Here is a 6,394-nt window from a genome sequence, read left to right as displayed (position 1 = left end):
TGCAAAAACAAAAGGAGTACTTGTGGCACCTTAGAGACTAACCAATTTATTGTGATTGTTCAGGCCCACCTCTGGCCCACGTTTGCCATTGTAAGACATCCTTGTAGTAGCTACAGCAATTGCTTATGTGGAAAAGTAACAGTAGGAATGTATTTAACGTATTTTTAGCTTATTTTAATGTGATTTAACTGCTGGAAATAATGAAAAGCCAGCGCCGTGTGACCAGCCCCGGACCATCAGCCACACACACCCTTTTTTTCAGAACCATTGTTGTAAACAACACCCATTTCTTTACCTAGGTTATTATAGCATCAATCTATTAAAAGTGAAACAGAATTTTTAAAATCCAATTCACTTGTCCCTCTTTATGGTCTTTGTTTGTTTTGCATTTCTCCCAGCTTGGATAACGAAAATGAATCAGCTTCTCTTTTTCTGAGGGTCATTTTCCCATCCAGGCTTTTCCTCCATCTTTGGTTTTCAAACTCTGCAGTTAGTTTAAAGTTGTTTCGTTGTCTTATTCATTTGAAATGGCAGAAATATTTCTGACAGCCAAAGTTTTCAAATCTGCATGCTTAAAGTTAAGTTCCTAAATAAAGATTTAGGAACCTAAATCAAAGTAGCTGGATTTTCACATGTGCTAAGTAGCTGTAGCTCTCACGAGGTCTGAGCCTGCAATGAGCCGCAAAGGTTCACCAGTGCAAAATTCAGGATCAGGGCTATGGATCTAGATGGGAGCTGAGAGTCTCAGTATCTCTGGAAATCAGGCCACTCTTATAGGAGGGATAGGATTTTTGGCCAGTGCCTGGTCTCTGACTTTTCAAAAGCGCATAAACCCTTTAGGAACACAGCATTGTTGTTTTTAAAGAAACCTAAAGGAGTTAGGTACTGAGCTCCCATTGCAATTAAATGGGAGTTGGGTGCTTAACTCTCTGACTCCTTTGAAAATTCCAATCACAAGTCAGACTGAATGTCGTTTGTTTCTCAGTTCGTTAGGCCCTTTTGAAAAACTCACCCTTAGAAGCCTGAATGTAGATTTAGGCGCTTAACTTTAGGCACGGACGTCTGACATTTTTCCATTTTGGTAGTATGTTTTTAATAAAAGCTTTTTTTCCCCAATACAAAATTAACATGTTAAGCCAAATTGTAAATTGCTATTATCTTTTTAATAGGATATTTTTCATGACCTTAAGAAAACAAATACATATATGTAATGAAAACAAGCATATCCTGGCTTTTTGGTTTTGATTTAAAAAATCCCTTGCAAATTCCTCTGTATGTTCCTAATTTAAACACATAATATTGTTCCTGACCGCTGGAAAGTGAAACAGACTAAACATGAAAGGGAAACTGCTTAGTCTGTTTTTAATGTTTAGCAAAATGCAGGAAAAAAATTAAATGGGACAAATGATAAAAAAGTAAATATTGGGGTGATTATCCTTTCAGACCAGTTTTACACTAGGTAACTCGACTGAATTCAATGGGGTTACTCCTGATTCACACTGATTTGAGAGAAGAATCAAGCCCATATAATGGTGTTTATCTCAATTTACACCGTTGTAGATGAGACAAGAAGCAAGCCCCTCTGATGTGCTTTTTGTTTTAAATCTACTGTTTTATACTATAAAGCTTTAGTAACACAGGGAAGGAACTTTAAAAAAAAAAAAGAAAAAGAAAAAAAAGAAATACGCCTGGTGCTATGCAAGAGTAAATAATAAAATCACAATAGATCTGATTCTCTGTTGCTTTGCAATTTGTGTTCTTATTTACACCTGTGCAAAGTGCGTTTCAAATGCTACCATTCTGACTGGAGTTTTTTTTTTAAAAATGTGTCCTTTCAGGCACTCTCTTTAGATCTAGGAATGTGACTATGATGGAGGGGTGTGTGTGATGATTTTTTTACTCACTTCTACAGTCCATCAATGAATTCATCAAATGGAGACCGCTCAGTAAGGCACCACGCAGCACTGTAATATATGTTTTTAATTATAGTGATGTCCTAGAAAATACAGGATCATGGAGGAATTCATAGGGTGCTTGGTAAGAGACCTGTAGATCATACGTGACAATGTCAACTACTTAACACAAGGTTAAAAAATTCTCTATATTTACAACACCCCCATGGAAGGTTGAAAATAAAAAAGCCATATCTTGCTGTCTGTTTTTAAGCAGAACTCCCTGCTGGAACCAATGCTTAAAAGCCAATGCATTGTATAGCCCCAAATATCTTTTTCACTATTATTTTTGCCATCTGATTTTCCTCTTCTCTGAGCTAAAACCAAAAAGACACTGCATTGATAGGCTGCAGGTGTAATATTTATAAAGAAAAATAGAAGGGCTTACAAAACCGGATTATAACAAAAATGAGCTCTTTGGAGAGCCTGCCTCCGTAAAGCAACGTTTACAAATATGGATTTAAAACATTTGCCTCAAGAGTTTCGAGCCCTTAAATGACAGGTTTCAGAGGAACAGCCGTGTTAGTCTGTATTCGCAAAAAGAAAAGGAGTACTTGTGGCACCTTAGAGACTAACCAATTTATTTGAGCATGAGCTTCCCGGGGCTATTGCAAAACCAGAAAGTGAGGCTGCCTAGAAACAAAAATAAAAGTGACCCACGTTTCCGTTGTCCCAGCTGGGCGAAAGGCAGAAAGTAACTGAGCAGCATACATTATTAAAGGTATTTTAAAAAAAACCCTCCTTTGTGCTAATAATTTCTAGGTACTCCTACTAACGCAGGTAAGGAACTGTTTGTTAAGCAATATTTTTAATCTGATTGTGTCCCTGACTGTATAGCAGAGGTGATATTATAATGGGATTCTTTCATAAATAGCTTCAGATGACACTGTGACTCATCAGCCAAAGCACTCTGCTTCATATGTCTCGTCAATCACCACGACTGTGGGAGAAGGTTTTGTTGGACAGTATGGTTTATTAATTATTTGTACTGCAGCATCCAGAGGCCCTAACTGAGATCAGGGACCCATTGTGCTGAGCACTGTGCGCTGCCATGGTGGAAGATGGTCGCTGCTCTACAGAGTTTACAATCTAAATAGGCAAGACTGACAAAGGAAGGATTAGGTTTCAGAGTAGCAGCGATGTTAGTCTGTATCCGCAAAAAGAACAGGAGGACTTGTGGCACCTGAGAGACGAACAAAATTATTTGAGCATCAGCTTTCGTGAGCTACAGCTCACTTCATGAAGTGAGCTGTAGCTCACGAAAGCTTATGTTCAAATAAATGTGTTCGTCTCTAAGGTGCCACAATTCCTCCTGTTCTTTTTAAAGGAAGGATTAGTATCCTCATTTTACAGATGAGGCTCAGAGAGATTGGCTCAGGGTCGCACGGGAAGGAATTTCTACTGCACAGCCAACAGCGGGAAGCCCAGAATTTTGTTTTTCAGTGGGTCCTACAAAATTGTAGTTATGTTTTGAAACGGACAATTTAAAAAAAAAAAAATCTTCAAGGGGAAATTCTATTCTTGGATAAACTGGTGCCAGTCTGGAATCATACTGATGGAGCTACTTTGGTGTGAATGAGCAGAACTTGGCTTTAAGAATCTAGCAGATTTCCCCCCCCCCACCCTTGGTTTATTAAAGTAGGTGAAGTTTTGAGCACACAGCCCCAAGAGTCGCTCTTTAAAGCTGGCAATGTCATGTAGGCTTACATAATGGAACGGAAACTGGGGGTGATGCATTTTATGTGAGTGTTCCATATGTTGATCCAACTTTAGTATCAAACAGAGTAGCTAATGAGTGGATGTGGGCACAGATACAGAGCAATCCTGATCATATTCCTATTCCATTTATCCCCAGCAGAAGAGGGGGAAAGGCTGGTGTGCCAAGATAGGCGAAAGTGAGAGAGAGACCTGAGAGGCAAGGGCCCTGTCGAAATAGACTGTTTTAAGGAGGCCTTTCACTGCGGCATTAACAGTGTAACTCAACTGGTTCTAATGCCAGTAGACCGAATGTTGGCAGTTTTATACGACTGTATTGTCTAGATCTGCTCTGAGCAGACAGGGCATGGTGGTAAAAATGACTTAGCCCTGTGCATACGAGCACCCCCCACTGTTGATCCCGCTGGTAAAATGGCAACAACACTAGTGCAATAGTGGGAGATTGCTCTAAAATTGTTGGGTAGATGCAACATAAGAGGGTTTGTGAGGTTTGTTGCTGTCAAGATGACACGGCTGGCTGCCCTTCTGTCCCCTTCCCGGTCTCTCTGAGGTCACACCTTCAGGTATCAGGCCTTGTGCCATTACCTCTCCTGGGGTGGAATATCACAGTTCTCCCACTCGTAGACCTGGCCTTGGCCTACAGCATCCAGTCTATCGACTGCGTTTGGCACCTGTAGTTCTTCCCTTCGGGAGCCTGTGACCGGTGGCGACCAACGTACTGTTGAATTTCAACAGTCGGAACGCAGCATTTGGAGAAACAAGATTTTAAAGCAACACGCTATCTACACGCACGTCTATCTCACTTAAAGCCCTGCCATCCTGTGATGGTGACCTAAGCAAGCCTAGCTTCTTCAGACACACAATAGGTGTCTGTGAGTCTGAACAGCTTCCCAACAACTGCCTCCCCCTGGGAAAAGAGAGTTCTTTCTTATCCAGCCACAGTCCCATCTTCTGGTTATTACCTCTGGCTCCGTGTGGCAAAACAAGTTTTGCAACTTGGCTAGAAGCAGGAGATCGAATCTTCACACCTAATATCTTGGGTATTGTCTCTTAACAACACCAAAGTGTTATATGGGGAGTAGAGGTGGCTTCCCTTGAATCATTGTTTTCCTTTCTACAGTAAACTTCCCAATAATCTGGCCAACTCCCAGTATTCCTAAACTTTTATGGAGCAGCTCCTCTTCCATTGCAACTGACAAAGCTATTGTTCATTTATTACTAGTAATATTGTATTTTTATATAGCACTAATGAGGATTTGAGTGTGTGTGTGTGTTTATAGACTTAGGTTAGCTAGCTGGCTATCATTTATGAAAGATTTCCCAAACTAACTAGTGATTTGGGGTGCCCAGCCTGAGACATTAAAAGAGCCTAGTTTACAGAGGGGTGGGTGTTCTGCAGTTTCTAAAAGCTAGTTGGTTTTAAAAATCTTAGCCATGTATATGCCAGTGGATATACTGTGTAGATATACACAGTGGATCATTCATCCATCATTAAAATGCAGCCACCTCTGAGTTGGAATGTGGCAGCTGCTCTGGGTCTGCAACACGAAACAAAAATGAAGAATATACCATATTCAGTTGAAATGACAGAGAGAATTTAGGGAGGCAGAATTGTTGCAATCCTTTTGAACATCGCTTGAAAGACTACAACTCCTGGTAATGAAGGCAGATAATTGCAAAGCTGCATAGGGGATTTTTCACTGTTGAGGGCTATTGATACATTGTGATTGATATTGATTGACAGCTATTAATATTACACCCTCCAAAAGCTATATAGACGACTTGGCAAAAACTGCAGGCCACGCAGGACTCAAATGCAGTTAAGCCAAAATACACATCCTTGATATTCACACGTCAAGCAGTAACATCATATTAGAAGGAAAAAGCATCAATAAAGTAGAACAGTGTTTACCTGTGCAGCACCATACTATCCAGCAGAGACCTCAAAAAAGAAGTGACACCAAGACTGGGAAAGACATTGACTAAACTCTACAATGTATGTAAACCACAGATCTGTAGAGCCAAGAGAAAAAACTGAGAATTTTCAGCGTAGACGTAACCTCAGTGCCAACACATGGCTGTGACCATTGGAGATCTATTAAAATGTGAGCTAGAAAGTTAGATGTAAAAAGAAAAGGAGTACTTGTGGCACCTTAGAGACTAACCAATTTATTTGAGCATGAGCTTTCGTGAGCTACAGCTCACTTCATCAGATGTTCTGCATGTATGAACATCTGATGAAGTGAGCTGTAGCTCACGAAAGCTCATGCTCAAATAAATTGGTTAGTCTCTAAGGTGCCACAAGTACTCCTTTTCTTTTTGCGAATACAGACTAACACGGCTGTTCCTCTGAAAGTTAGATGTGTGAGAGAATAAGTGCCCGTGAAAGATTCTGGGTATTGGATGGAGATACTTTGCCACCACTGAAGAGATCTGAGGAATCACCAATCCACAGCTCATCTCCACCACAATGAGAAGGACACAGTTGGGGCATAAAGAAAAGGAGGACTTGTGGCACCTTAGAGACTAACACATTTATTAGAGCATAAGCTTTCGTGAGCTACAGCTCACTTCATCGGATTCATGCAGTGGAAAATACAGTTGGGAGATTTTATATACACAGAGAACATGAAACAATGGGTGTTACCATACACTCTGTAACAAGAGTGATCAGGTAAGGTGACAGGTTTCAGAGGAACAGCCGTGTTAGTCTGTATTCGCAAAAA

The sequence above is a fragment of the Caretta caretta genome, chromosome 21 (genome assembly GCF_965140235.1).
Source record: "Caretta caretta isolate rCarCar2 chromosome 21, rCarCar1.hap1, whole genome shotgun sequence".
Classification (NCBI taxonomy): Eukaryota; Metazoa; Chordata; order Testudines; family Cheloniidae; genus Caretta; species Caretta caretta.
Note: the sequence above shows the minus strand (reverse complement) of the source record.